The sequence below is a fragment of the Hippopotamus amphibius genome, chromosome 3 (assembly GCF_030028045.1).
Source record: "Hippopotamus amphibius kiboko isolate mHipAmp2 chromosome 3, mHipAmp2.hap2, whole genome shotgun sequence".
In the NCBI taxonomy this organism is placed as follows: Eukaryota; Metazoa; Chordata; class Mammalia; order Artiodactyla; family Hippopotamidae; genus Hippopotamus; species Hippopotamus amphibius.
Genome location: NC_080188.1, coordinates 137,943,421 through 137,959,525, shown reverse-complemented (window position 1 = coordinate 137,959,525; position 16,105 = coordinate 137,943,421).

Sequence of the window (16,105 nt, the reverse complement as noted above, 5' to 3'; positions counted from 1 at the left end):
GTGGACATGTCTGTGAGCCTGGTTCTTTGTGAACAGAATGGGCAAACCCTTGGGTTGCATGAGCCCAAAGCTCTCTTTTACCTTTGTGATTCAGCACAGCCCAACAGCAAAGGAAGTACGTTTTAGCCTTCACGGTCTATGTATTCTCTGAAGCAATTTCCCAGCTATCCTTGCTGTATTTCCCTTTGTCACCTTATTAAAAATGATTGTTTATAATAATTTTTATTTCATGTATGGTGCTTATGTTCTCAATTTGCCCTCACTCCCACCCCACTCTAGATTAAAGGACACTTTACGCCCTTGCCTGCAGGCTGTGTCTTCTGTGGCTCCCTTGCCGTTCGAGTTTGTCCAGTGGAAAGCACCGGCCAAGATCAGACAGCAGGAGAAGGGAGAGGCCAGCATATTTCTTCCCCATTCCTTCTCTGCTATATTACTTTCCTAAGGTTCTCAAAACAAATTACCACAAACTGTGAGCCTTCAAACATTAGAAATGTATTCCCTCTCACCGCTCTGGAGGCCAGATGTCTGAAATTAAGGTGTCAACAGAGTTGGTTCTTTCTGAGGCTGTTGGGGAGAATGCGTTTCATGCCTTTCTCCTGGTTTCTGGTGGCTGCTGGTGATCCTTGGTGTTCCTTGACTTGTAGACACATAGCTCCAATCTCTGCCTCCATTTTCTTTTCTTTTTTTTAATTTTGATTTCATATTGGAGCATAGCTGATTAACAGTATTGTGTTAGTTTCAGGTGTACAGCTAAGTGATTCAGTTATACATATACATGTACCTATTTTTTGTCAAATTCTTTTCCCATTTAGGTTATTATAGAATATTGAGCAGAGTTCCCTGTGCTGTACAGTAGGTCCTTGTGGGTTATCTATTTTAAGTATAGTAGTGTGTACCTGTCAATCTCAAACTCTCAGTCTATCCCTCCCTCCCACCCTTCCCTGCCCCGGTAACCACAAGTTTGTTCTCTAAGTCTGTGAGTCTATTTCTATTTTGTAAATAAGTCCATTTGTATAATTTTTTTTCGATTCCACATACAAGCGATATCATGTGATGTTTGTCTTTCCCTGTCTGACTTCCTTCACTTAGTGTGATCATCTCCAGGTCCACCCATGTTGCTGCAAAGGTCTCTGTCTCCATTTTCATGTCTCTTTCCTCTGTGTGTTTCTGAGTTTCAGATCTCCCTCTTATCTCCCTCTTCTAAGGACACCAGTCATTGGTGTCCACCCTAAATCCAGAATGATCTCATCTTGAGATCCTTGAAAACTTTTGCAAAGACTCTATTTCCAAATAAAGTCACATTTTTAGGTACCAAGGATTAGGACTTGGAAATATCTTTGGGGGGGCAGCCACAGTTTAACTCCCATACCTCCCCTGATGTCATGCCCCAGGTAAAAGCAGAGACATATGGAAGAAAGATGTTCTGATTCTCCTTGGTCTCCTTGGTATTTCCTCTCTTTGTCCCTTTCACCCTAGGAGTGATAATGACTTCCTATTATTGGCTAGACTCAGAGATCCTATTATGAGGGATTGAGTTATTGCATGTCCTTCTAATCCAAAAAAAAAAAGCATGGGAATAAAATTTGTATTCCTGGAAAATAACTGGCAAGAAATGAAAGTGAGCTTGGACAGAATTCATAAGGATGCAAGCCAGGCAGGAAGGTAAAGGGTGAATTTTATGATTTCTATAAAGAAGAACCAACTTACATTTGGTTCATTTTTTTCCAGGTCTTTTTTTCAGAGTTCATTATTATAGTGCAGTGTGAAAATAAGAAGTTACAATCAGTTTAAGTTAAGGACTTGCCTGAAATGAATGTCATCTCCAAAAGGACATTTAGGTCAAATATATTGGAGTCATCTGGGATATTTTTTAAAAGTATTGCTTTGGTGCCTTCCCTTTGATCTACTAAATCAGAACTCCCATAAACAGGTTCTAGGTATTTTTATACTCAACTTTCAAACCACAAGAGATTAATTTGTGAACATTTGGTGTAGAGCAGTCTCAGTTTGGGTTCCCCAAACAAGAATTTGAGGATAAGTGCTTTGTTGGAGAGGTGGTCCTAGGAAAACACTGGTGGGGGAGTGGGAAGTGAGTCACAGACAGGGAGGAAGCTAGTAAGAGCTCATTCTCAGGGCGGTTACCATTTCCTGCCACTGGCACTCAGTCCTGATGGGAGATTCTGGAAGAGTGTGTAGAAATGCCTGCATCATCCTGATTGAGACGTGAGGAATCTAGGGTATTTACCCCTCAATTCCCTTCCCATCTTTGGTTGAGCTGCTTCCTGGGTATTGACTTTCCAGCACATCCTGCTTGTCCTCCTTGCTGGGCTGAAGACAAGTCCTCAGACACAGTTGTGGATACCTTCAGTCGGCAGCTTTGTCTTGCAGAGGGAATATTAAGGGGATTATAGTTGGGGCATTGAGGAGCATTGGCTAAAGAAATTAATATCATTAAAGAAAAAGACAAAACCAAAAATACAGACATTTTTTCTATTTATTTGTCAGATTAAGCCAGATTGTACATATACCTAGAAGTCTTCCTTCCTCCTCTGTCCTTGCCATGGCTGAATGATGGGCAGAGTGTAATTCTCCTACCCTATTGATTGGGTTGACCATGTGACTTGCCTTTGTCCAATGGAAGGTTAAAAGATGTGATGGGCGCACAGGGTTTAAATCACTTGCAGGGTTTGGCTTGACCTCCTGTGTTTCTGTCATTCTCATTTTTACCTAGAATTGCACTTTGGGGAATTGATCCTACAGAAATATACACATACACAAATAATTATGCAAAGTGATGGTCATCGTAGAATTGATTATAAAGGCAAAATATTGGAAGGAACCTAATAGAAGAATGGGTAAATAAGGTATAGTATATTCTTATCATGAAATTTTAAGCAGTGCGTGGAAAGATGTGAATGGTATATAAAAAAGGAAAAGCAAATTGCAGAACTATATATAATACCACTTTTGTAATAAAAAAATTATAATTGTGCATATGCAAAGGTGCATATTTGCATCTTTATTGTATACATATAGAAAAAAACCCCAAAAGTATCTCTGGGCACTGCAGTTGGGAGAAGCAGAGAAAAGGAAACTGCTGCTGACAGTTTTTTAAATGTCATATGCAAAACATGTATAAGATAAAAAATTTAATGAGTAAAAGATACAAAATGAAAGTGGGAGCTTCTTTCCTTCTTTTAATACCAGCTCCTATCCCACTGATAACAGTTTCCTGTAACTCATTTCAGAAAAATGTTTTAATGCATATATTCACATAACATATGCATCTATTTATTGGTTCTTGTAAAAATGTTACACATTATACTGCTACTTGTTCTTTTGCTTTTGATGACACAGAACTATCTTATTCTTTTCACAGAGGCATTCTTATTCCATCTTATGTATTTACAGTAATTTAGTTAACTTGTCCCCTTCTTTTGAATGCTGGAGGTTTCTAGCCTTTTGCTATTACAAAACAATGTAGCAATAAACATTCTTGTACATACATTTTGCTAAACATTTGCAACTATATGTACTGGACCAATTTATGGCAGAGGGATTACTAGAAGGAGATGGACATTTTAAATTCTGACAGATACTGGCAAATTATCCTCCAGAAAGAATGCACCAATGTACATTTCCACCAATGATTTATGAGACTGCTCATTTTTCCTCAGGCTTGCCGTACTAGGTGTCATCAAACATCTTTATTTTTTGATCAGATAAGTAAAAAAAAATCTTATCTCTGTCATTGTACTTTTGATGATTTGCATTTATTTAATTATGAGCGAGGTTTCACGTCTTTTCATTTGTTTTCTGGGTAGTCGCGTGCCTTTTTCTATTAACACTAGTTTCTTTTGAACATTTTTCTCCTGAGTTAGTCATCGGTTTTCACACTGACACGTACAAACTCTTTGATAACTGAGGACGTTTAACTTTCTACCATTTGCTTTGTAAATATATGTTTCCAGTTTGCCATTAGTCTTTTGACTTGGCTTATGGTCATTTTGTTCCACGCAGCTTTTTAAAATGTTTATATGGTCAAATACATTCATTCTGTTTCTTAATGGCTTTTGGATATGGTTCTTACTTAAAAGGGCCTTGCCTCTCACAAATTATAAACTCTTCTAGAATTTTAATTTTTTATTTCTAAATCATTGATGCAGCTAGAATTTATTTTGGTGAAGAATATTTAACTTTGTAGATATCTAAATTGTTTGTTTTCTCAACTGAGCATGTGTTTGATTCAGTAATCTAAAACTTTCAGTAAAGGAAAAAATGAAAGAAGATAAAGCATAATAACCCAGAGGATAAGGCCTGGAGACAGAAAGACCAGGTAAGAACTATTTTAATAGTCTTGGTCAGACACGTTCATTCAATACATTGATCACCTATTATTTGCCAGGCCCAGTGCTAGGTCCTGAAGACATAATAAGGGCCTAGACTGAAGGTCTGACAATTGTAATGGGAAGGAGGGGAAGGATTGATGGAAGTATTTTAGCTCATAGAATGATCACCATGGCAACGGGAGCCTGAATCATCACTATGGAGACACAGTGCTTGAAATCATGACTAGAGGGATATTGTGACTCTGTCGGTAAGGATTTTGAAAAAGGTAAACAGGTATGTAACAGATGTTTCAAAAGGACACTGTTTCTTGCTCAGTTAAGGTTATTGCCTCGCTTTTCCCCAGTGCTCTCTTTCAGGGAGGCGAGAGAGAAGATATTTCAAAGACAACATAGAGTAAGACAAAGCACAAGTTTATTTGATCATTGTTACTCATGAATGCACCAGCCAGGAAAGAGCCTTTTATTCAAAGAAGTTGCTATCCAATATGACATGCATTACATATAAAGTAGCCTGGCATCCTGGATCTCTGATCTCCAGGCTGCTTGGTTGTTGGAGAGACTGCTCAGACACATGTTCTTCTCTGCAGCAACATGAAGACTTTTGCCCAATACTTAAAGCCAAAGAGAAACTTACATATGATTGGGAGTGAGGCTTAGTTTGAATGGGATATTCGACCAGGGCTTGAGCTATACCCTTAAGCTAACTGATTATAGCTAATATGTGATAGGCTTCACCTGCTCATCAGTACGGATGAGATCAGATTTAACAACATGTCCAAATAATAGTGCCTTTTGCCTGTTCTGCCCATCCCTTTACACAGACACTCCAGCCTCACTCTCAGGGGCACTGGGACCTTGGGCAGTCTTGGGGTCAGAGGGCTTCATATAGGTTCCAAGTCAGTCTCTGACACCAGTGTATTTCTGCCATTAGGTGGCTGGATGCTGTTCCTTGCTCTGCCTGTGGCCACTGCTCATGCCACAGCTGACCCCTTCCTGAAGTGCCCAGCCACCATGTCAGCTTAAAAGAGGTTATTGCTCTTTTTTTTTACCAGTCCTCCCTTAGACACTTCCTGGATCCCCACAGCACAGCTCAAACCAGGTTTGCACTTTTGGTGTGAATTTTCTTTTAATTTCTTAAAATTGAAATATAGTTGACATACAATATTATGCTAGTTTCAAGTGTACAGCATAGTGATTTTACATTTACATATATTACAAATTGGTCACCATAATAAGTCTAGTAACCGTCTGTCACCATACAAAGTTATAACAAAATTAGTGACAATATTCCCTGTGCTGTACATTACATCCCAAGACTTATTTTATAACTAGAAGTTTGTACCTCTTAATCCCCTTCCCCTATTTTTCCCAGTCCCTCACCCCTCTCGCCTCTAACAACCACCAGTTTGTTCTCTGTACCTATGAGTCTGTTTCTGCTTTGTTTTGTGTTTTGTTTTTTAGATTCCACATATAAATGAAATCATACAGTATTTGTCTTTCTCTGTCTGACTTATTTTATTTAGCATAATACCCTCTAGGTCCATCCATGTATCACAAGTGGCAAGATTTCATTCTTTTTTACAGCTTGAGTTATATCCATTGTATATATATATACCACATCTTCTTTATTCGTCTATCAACAGACATTTAAGTTTCTTTCACATCTTGGCTAAGGTAAACCTGCTGAACGAACACAGGGGTGCATATATCTGATATAGGTATTGCTACCCCGGCTTTCTTTTTGTTTCCATTTGTATGGAGTATCTTTTTCCATCCCTTCACTTTCAGACTGTATGTACCTTTAGAGCTGAAGTGAGTCATTTATTCATGAATAAATATATATATTTATTCATTCAGCTACCCTATTTTTTAAAAATAAATTTATTTATTTATTTATTTATTGGCTGCATTGGGTCTTCATTGCTGCACACGGGCTTTTCTCTAGTTGTGGTGCATGGGCTCCTCATTGCAGTGGCTTCTCTTCTTGCAGAGCATGGGCTCTAGGCTTGTGGGCTCCAGTAGTTGTGGCACAAGGGTTCAATAGTTGTGGCTCACGGGCTCTAGAGTGCAGGCTCAATAGTTGTGGTGCTCGGGCTTAGTTGCTCCATGGTATGTGGGATCTTCCTGGACCAGGGCTCAAACCCTTGTCCCCTGCATTGGCAGGCAGATTCTTAACCACTGTATCACCTAGGAAGTCCCTACCCTATGTCTTTTGATTGAAGCACTTAGTCCATTTACATTCAAAATAATTATTGATAGGTATGCACTTATTGTCATTTTGTTAATTGTTTTCTGATTGTTTTTGTTGTTCTTCTCTTCCTCTCTTCCTTTCCGATTTGATGACTTTCTTCAGTGTTATGTTTGTTTTTCTTTCTCTTTACTTTTTGTGTATCTATTATAGGATTATTGGTTTCTGGTTACCATTAGACCCACATGTAACAACCTATGGAAAAAAAAGAAAAAAAAACCACCTGTGTGTACAGTAGTTTAAGTTGACGGTTGCTTAAGTTCAAGCACATTCTAAAAGCCCTATATTTTTACTCCCCCATCACATTTACATTTTGACATCACATTTTATATTTTGTTGTGTATCACTTAGATATAAGTGATTTTACTACTTTTGTCTTTTAATATTCATACTAGCTTTATAGATGGGTGACCCACTATATGTTTGCCTTCATCAGTGATATTTTTTTCTTCTATAATTTTGTTTCTAGTTATGGCCTTTTCTTTCCATTTAAAGAAGTCCCTTTAATGATTTCTTGTAGGGATGGTTTAACCGTGATGAACTCTAACTTCTGATTGTCTGGGAAACTCTGTCTCTCATTCAATTCTGAATGATAACCTTGCAGGGTAGAGTATTCTTGGTTGTAACTTTTACTTTTCCCTTTCAGTACTTTGAATACATTGTGCTAGTCTCTTCAAGCTTGTAAAGTTTCTGCTGAAAAATCAGCCAAGAGTCTTATGGTGGTTCCCTTGTATGTAACTAGTTGTTTTTCTAGTGCTGCTTCTATTTATTTATTTACTTACTTATTCATTTATTTTTGATTGCGCTGTGAGGCTTTCAAGATCTCAGTTCCTGGACTGTGGATTGAACCTGGGCCACAGCAGTGAAAGCTGGGAATCCTAACCATTAGGCTGCCAAGGAAATCCCTCGTACTGCTTTTAAGATTCTTTAACTTCTGATATTTTTATTATAATGTGTCTTGGGGTGGGTCTCTTTGGGTTCAGCTTGTTTAGGATTCTGTGCTTCCTGGACCTGGATATCTGTTTCCTTCACCACGTTAGGGAAGTTTTCAGCCCTAACTTCTTCAACTAGGTTTTCTGTCTGTTTCCCTCTCTTCTTCTTCTGGGACCCCACAATGTGCATGTTAGTATGCTTGATGTTGTCCTAGAGGTCCCTCAAGCTATCATTTTTTAAAAATTCTTTTCTCTTTGTGTGGTTCTCACTGGGTGATTTCCACTGCCCAGTCTTCCAGATTACCTATCCATTCTTCTGCATCTTCTAATGTGCATGTTCTCTAGCATATTTTTCATTTCAGTTATTGTATTCTTCAGTTCTAACTGGTTCTTTTTACTATTTTCTATCTCCTTTTTGCAGTTCTCACTGAGTTCATCTGTTCTTCTCCCAAGTTCAGTGAGCATCTTTATGACTATGATTTTCAACTCCTTATCTGGTAAATTGCTTTTCTGTTTCATGTAGTTCTTTTTTTTTTTTTTCCTGAGGTTTTGTCTTGCTCTCTCTTTTGGAAAATATTCCTCTGTCTCCCCATTTTGCCTAACTCCCTGTGTTTGTTTCTGTTTATAACGTATGTTAGCTACATCTCCTGATCTTGAAAAAGTGGTCCTGTGTAGAAGGTGTCCTGTGGTGCTCAGTGGCACAACCTCCCAGTCATCAGAGTCAGGTGCTCCAGGGGTATCCCTGTGTGGGCTTCATGTGCCCTCTTGTTGTGGCTGGGCTGTGATTTCTGTGGGTGCACTGGTGGGCAGGTCTGGTCCCCTGGAGAAGGAGCCTCTTTGGAGGGGCACCTGTGCTGGCTGAGGCAGCGCAGCAGGTGGGGCAGGATGGGAGCTGCTTTGGTGGGTGTGAATTTTCTTAAAGCTCTAGGATAGCCAGAGGGAAATTTAAACCTGGTTATCAGATGAGTCTTGGCTTTTGGGGCCAAAGCCCAGGTTCAACCTCCTCCATGTGACAGAGGCCAGTTTGCCTCCCTTCTGGAATGCCCTCAGCATGTCCCTATTTCTTTTTATAAAGTGATCCTATAAAATCCATTTCTGACGTGAGCTTAACAAATATTTTGGAACTTGCCACCTTTACTTCTGTCAGGTCAACATTCAGGTTCACCAGGCATGTTTGGGGTTCCCAACTCACAGGCCTCTACCCTGGCTGGCGCTGTTGGTGCCCTGCACTGTGAATCAATTATTAAGATTCAGGGGAAAAACTACAAAGAATGGCTGCACACTGGAATCACCCACGGCTTTGAAAAATACTGGCACCTGGGTTCCATTCCCCAGACATTCTGATTTAATCAATCTGGAGTGTGCCTGGGCATGGAGTTGTTTTAAATTTTCCCAGGTGATTCTAACACCAAAGTTGAGAAACGGCTCTTATCAAAGTTATAATGGGGCGAATTAAACAGAAATCATTCTCTGTTAGAGCAAAGTGCAGTACTCTTTGTTTCTATCTGTTTCCAGAAATGGAGAGTAGACACCCCTCATGTCTTTCATAGGCTTCCCTGGAATCCCCATAGCTACCAGCTGGAACTGATTCCATTGTCCTGGTCTGACTGATCCCTAGGTATCCCCTAGGATACCACTGGAAACCAATGGAATAGACAAGACATTAGAATAATTGGTGTGCAATATTAAGTGCTTGGTCAATGCTTATTAACATTATCCTCTGATCCGGCGCTGGCTCTGCTGGGCATTCGAACAAACTCGGACAGTGTCCTCTTTCCACTGGCACACAGCAGAAAAGGCTGAGGCACTTGCTATTGGCGTTCGACAGAAACATGCCATCCCAGCCTCCCAGCAATACACTAGGTACTGTCAGATGTGAGGTGGCTTGGCAGTCCATCATAGGGAGTAAAAAACATGACCTCCAGTTACTGTCCATTTGGTATTAGACAGGCATTCCTCAGGCCATGGAAGCAGCCAAATTTCATGAATCTGGTTGACACAGGTCATAAAGGTCATAACCCTCTTCACACACAAATTTAAGGTCATAGGTTCCCAACAGAGCATAATGATAAAGAAGTAGCAAAAGGTACACTTCTGGTGTTTTTTTTTTAAATCTCTTTTTTCTTTTTTGTTCTTTTTTCCAAGTCCTAAGCCTTAAGAACCCTACTGGGAAACGGTAAGAGTAAAGCCAACTGGAACAGGCTCTATCATACAGATACAATCCCGCAAAATCCATTTCAAACAACACATCAAAATGGCAGTGGTCTTGCTTCCAAATGGAAGAAGCCTGGGTGGGACCTGCCTCACCTTCGTGAACTTGGGTCAACCATTCAGATATTATTTTCTAGGCTTGGATGCTTCAATACACTTGATAACTGGGGGAGGCAATAAACCCAGGCATCAGACATTTGTGCAAAAAAGAAAAGAAAAGAAAGAAAGAAAAAGATTATTCTGCCTAAATCTCTTAACCTAGCTGGTATGCACCTGATGAGGGGCCAGCATATTCTGTAGAGGGTCTCTCATAATGTGGATATAGGGCCTGCTTGAGCTCTACCCCGACAGTGCCTGGGAATCGTGAGGCTGTATTGGAGTCGTAGTATAACAGATAACACAGATGGTTGAAGGGATGGCATCAGCCACACTGGCTGGAGGGCATCAAGGAGTATTCACACTATTTCAAGTTATTTCTCAGCTTGTCTCAGATGAAATTCTTGAGAAAGGGTGGGATGGAGCACCTATAACAGTGTAAGCAGTAAAATACATGGCAGCTAGTGATGAGCTCTGGAGTGGGACTGCCTGGGCTCAAATCCAACTTTACCAGTTATTAGCTGTGTAACTGTGGGCAAGTTTCTTAGCCCTCTATGACTTAGTTTACCTCCCTGTAAAATGACAGTGATAATAACAGTACCTACTTCATGGGGTGGTGGTGAGGATTAACTACAGTACTACACTAATAATGAGGTACTATATAAACACAAGTTTCCCCCACTATCTGAAAGCAGAGCATTCCTTTGAAACTTCTTGTAAGCCAAAATGGTGTAAAGGGGAAAAGCAACTACCTTAGGACACATCTTGCTAACGGATGCATAAAACAAGTTGAGATAAAGCACAGATGCTCATAGACACAGTTCAAAGCTTGGAGGCTTGATGCTGAGATGCTGAGTGTAGTTCCCAGGGAAGGAGTTTGGTGGTGCTACTCTCCCTGATTGGGGAGTGCGCTGCCTCTACAAGGGCTCCTGCTGAACTTGATTGTTGCTTTTAGGGTAAAGGCGAAATTCCTCTTCTAATTTCTTTCAGTTAGTGAAAACAGGTACTAATGCAGGTCTTCCATAAAAGCCAGGTAGTATAAAGCAAAATTTCAAAAAGCAAGGGAGACCTGTAAAAGGTACTGTGATAATAATGGGGTTGCTGTAAGGATTAAGTAAGGCATTACAAAAACATTTCACACACTGTTTGGCAGATATTAAATGCTCAGTGGAGTTAACTTTGATTTGTATGGTTATTATGGCAAAGGGGAGAACACACGGATTTGGTGTCAGTCAGACCTGGGTTTCAATCTTAACACTGCCACTTATTGCGTAACCTAGGGCAACCTCTTTCCTGAGCCTCAGTTTCCTCATCCATGGCATGGGGACAGCAGCAGTTCAAGCCTCACTGGGTTATGGTTTGGACTAAAGGAGGTCATGTAGTAGCTTCAACTGGTGCCTAGTAGGCAGTCAATCAAGGACAGCTATCATTATTGACTAGGACCTGATGAGAAAGCCATCTCACAATGGACTTTCTTCTCTCTCTGTTCCTCTGGGCTCAAGCTCTCAGGGTTGGGTAACCTCTGCGGGCCTGGTATGCCCCTGCCTTCACCACTGCTGTAAGTCCCCTTTGGTCCTCATCTCTCAGATTGTTCCCAAATGTGGCAATTCAAACAATTTCTTCCTTGTCCGGAATCTGGCAGTGATTTTGAGCCCATCGCTGCCATGAACCTTATGGTGGCCTAATGCCACAGTCACTGTCCACCAGTTAAGCCTGAACACACCAGAGGGCATTGATCTCCAACATTCTTGGAGAGCCTGAGAACTCCCACCTTTGGACCACCAAGGTGTATGAGTCTGAAGGCCAGGACTTCCCAGGGCCTCTTCCTAATCTGTAGGAGGAAAGCGCATGGGTTAGGTGACCACCTGAGCCCCGCCGGTGGCCAACCGTAGCACCCCAAGCTGAGACTCTGGGTGGGATGCCTGAGACCCACTGTCCTTGCTGTCAGCTGCAGCATCCTGGAAGAAGGATGAGGGCGCATCACCCCCTGGTGGCGGCGAAGCAGACATCTGCCTGGCCAGGTGGTGTAGTGCACCCAGGGATGTTTCTTCTTCCTCTCGGGAAGCCGGGCTGCACTGATGCGGGGACAGCTGGGTCGCGGCAGGGACCAGCTCTGAAATCTTCTCTGTGTTTCTCAGAGACAGTTGCTGTGCTGCTGTGCCGACACCGACCTGCCCCGCGGAAAGGCTCCTCCACCCAAAGCCACCGAATCGCCCCACCCACATTTGTTTCCTGCCGGAGGCGGGATTTGAAATCCCAGGGCTGTGCGCTCGGCGCCGGAACCCCGACTCTCTCCAGCCGCCCTCAGGAGTGGGCGACAGCACGGAAGGTCCTTCCCGCTGTACAAGGGCCGCCTGCGCCGGTGGGTTCTTGAACTTGGGGGAGCCCAGGATGCATCTTGGTCAACACAGGCCAAGGCTGCCAGGACCGAAAGAGCAGGTGTGCTTGCCCGCGCGAGAGGCGGTACATCGCTCTGGGCTTCTGAAACCCGCTCGATGTCGCTTTCTGTCCTTGGGCCCGCGCCGCACTACTGCTAGGCCTCCTCGGGGAGAGGCAGGGCCGCGACCAGCCCCGGGATGGGGGATCCACTTTTCAGGCACCGAAATTATTTGGGGCTGCTCTAGAGCGGCCTTTGCAGGGTGCACTGTGGTGGGGCTGAACGTAGACTTCCCAGGTGGAAGCTAGCTCTGCCCAGAGGAGACCGGCACCCAAACTGGATTTGCAGATCCAAGAATCTATATTGCCTCTTTATCAAGAAGTGGTGGAAAAGCTGGGACACAATATTAGGAATCCAGCCTTTCCTTCATCAGGTGACCTTCCTGAGTCTTCTTTGGAATAAAGTCGCTGCAAATTAGGCCATTCTTTAACGTGTCAGGAAAATAGTAACAATGTACCTTGTGCCTACAGTTATGCAAAGAAGGGTGGTGGTGTTAATCATGGGGGTACCCATCCACTTACAGGAGCCCACCCTGACCCCAGCAAGAGAAGCAGGTTCAATGCTGAGTTGCTTTGGAAGAGTATACAGAAAAACACATCACTTAAAAATAGCTCAAGAAAAAATAACCATGGAAAAATCCCCAGTAACCATGGAATTAAATGTGAAATTTAAAACACCTGTCCCCTTCTCCACCAGAGTAGGCTCAGATAGTTTTAGGAGGAATTTTCTCAAACTTTCAAAGAACAGAGAAGCCTCCCTCACCTTTTTAAACATTGTTTCAGACAACAGAAAAAGTGAGAAGACTCCCAACTTATGTCCTGATGCAATGTTTATACACAAAGTCAGTACTCAGAAGTTTTAGATTAATGTTTCTTATGACCAAAGATGCAAAAATCCTAAACAAAGTATTATCAAATACAGCAGCATATTTTAAAAATGCATCACAATCAAGGAGGATTTATCCCAGAAATACAAGAGTGATTCAACATCAGATGAAAATCTATCAGTGTAATTTACCACACCATAAAAATAAAGGAGAAAAACCATAAAATCCTCTGAATAGATGCAGAAATGCATTTATGCATTCAATGATAACTCATGGTAAAAACTTCAGCAAAGCAGGAATAGAGGATGTCTTTCCAAGTGTACGGCAAATACCATACTTGCTGGTGAAATGTGAGAAGTGCCATGAAAACCAAGTGCAAGGCCAAGATGGCCACTATTAGCACCACTACTCTGCACTGTAACAGAGGATCTGGCCTTGAGCTGTTCCATGTGGTTGCCACTAGCTACAGGTGGTTTTTCAAATTTAACTAAAAATTCAGTTCCTGAGTCTCTCCAACCATATTTCAAGTGCTAAATAGCCATAAGTGGCTACTGCACTGGACAACCCAGCTATAGAACGTTTCCATTGTTTTGGAAATTTCTATTAGTTAGTGCTAGTCTAGCCAATATAACAAAACCAAGAAAATGAAATAAGGGGCCTAAGGACTGGAAAGAAAAAAATGTTTCTCCTATCTGCAGAAAATATGATTGTCCACACAGGACATCTAAGAAAACTATTAGAATCTGCAGATAAACTATTAGAATTAATAAGAGTTTAGCAATGTTGCTATACACAGGATCAACATAATACTAGCACATACTGACATTTACTATATGTCTGGCACTGTGCCAAGAGCTTCACATACTCTTACATGTTACAATTAATTATGTTTTTAAGAATTTTTATTGAGATATAACTGACATACAATAAACTGCCTATATTTAAAGTGTGCAATTTGATTTTTTTTCTTATTAGTAATGTGTATATGGCAATCCCAATCTCCTAATTCATCCCATCCCAATCGCCTCCACTTTCGCTGCTTGGTGTCCATATGTTTGTTCTCTACATCTGTGTCTCTATTTCTGCCTTGCAAACCGGTTGATCTGTATACAATTAATTCTTACAACAATCCTTAGGTAAGTACTACTACTGTTATCACCTTGCAGATGTGGAAACTGAGATAGAGTGACTAAGTAACTTGCTTAGAGTCATACACCTAAAATAGGAAAAGTCAAAATTTAAACCTCAGGTAGACTAGCTCTAGAGCTTGTAAACTTTAGCACTATGCTATTTTGCCTCCATGGCATTCCAATGCATGAAAAAAACAAAATACATAACGTAATAAAGTAAAAAAAAAATTACAGACATAAAAGATATCTTTACAAGAGCATCAAAAACTTTCAAAGAAATTAGGTATAAAACTAACAAAACATATGCAAGACAGAGCTCCTTACTGTGGAGGAAGCCCTAGCCCCCAGCCAGCTTGCTTCTCCTGACAGGGGTAAAGACTGGGCTCAAGACTCCAGCAAGTAGATAGGATGCTCTGTGTGATACAACTGCAGCTGTTACTTCAGTCAGTGAATCACCTCCTGGATTTCAAACAATGAACCCTGGTCAAATCTAAAATTCACGTAACAAGTTCCATCTCTGGGGTCTGGTTTTTCTGGGCAACAGCAGAGAGCAGTTCGTCTTTCTAATCAGCACTATGGCTTTCCCTCCTTCCAGAGGGTGATGTGTGGAGCTCAGTCTCCATCCAGCATAGTCTCCCTATGTTATTAGCAACTCTGGAGACATTGCGTCCGTTTGCAATCTCCACCTGCTCCCAGTGCCAAAGATGTCTCCAAAGCTTGACCTCCATCACTACACAAAAATATTTTTTAGCACCTTGGAGAAGCTCTTATCTACAAGAAACTTGGCCATAGGCTTCAGCCAAGTTTTCCAAATTACAGTTTGGCTAGCTGCTTACAGAGGTTTGAAGGAGTTCTTTTTTAATGTATGCAGCTTAATAATTCATGTTCTGAAAAATTTAAAGAATGATCCCATAAATACCTCTGATATTATGCCCGGGACTAACTTCATCCTTAATAGGAGCTCTATTTCATTACAGACTGTCTGCAGTGTTCTTACTACTAACACAGGACCAAGGGGATCTTTGCTGTCAGGCTCCCAGAATAAGAAGAGGCAACAAGATGAAGAGCACCTCTGAGATTCTCTTCAAGGCATAGAAATATCCTGGGGAGACCTATGGAACTGTGCTCAAGGTTGGCTGCCTCTTGTGTCCTCAGAAACTAATTAGTGGTCCAGCTTGGTTGCATATTCTGCCCTCTTAACTGAAAGGTAAACTCTATTGTATCTCTGTTCTCAGCTGATTGTCCTAATTCTAAACCTTCTTTTAATTGCAACAATACTTATACTCTTCTAACTGGAGAAAGAAAAATTGCTAGGATAATTTTTTAAATATATTTTAAAAACTAGATTTAAGATAATATTTGTAGAGTTATTTACATTTTTAAATGTACTGTACAGTTCACTGGCTTCTAATTATCTTCTATCTACATTAGAGATCATGCCTTTTCTATCTATTCCTTAAATGTTCCTCTATTGTAAGACTCACTAACTCCAGGGAAAATGCTTTAATCAAGTTAATTACAACCAATATAATGCCAAAACACATTATAATAACAGTGCTTACTTTTCAGTATTCTTGGAGATTGCTTATATGTCTTTTATCACTAGAATCCCGAGATGCCGTCCATCTCTGAGAGTCCTAGAACTTTAATCTCCAAGAGCTTCTGAAAAAAAAGAAAAGAGAAGCTATAATTAACTCCCTGTAGTACTGTTATGGACTGAATATTTGCCTCCCTGTATTTGGAGATGGGGTCTCTAAGGAAGCAATTAAGGTTAAATGAGGTCATAAGGGTGAAGCCCTGATCCAATAGATTAGTGTCCTTACAAGCAGAGACACCGGAGCACACACACACTCTCTCTCCCTCTCCCCTTTCTTTC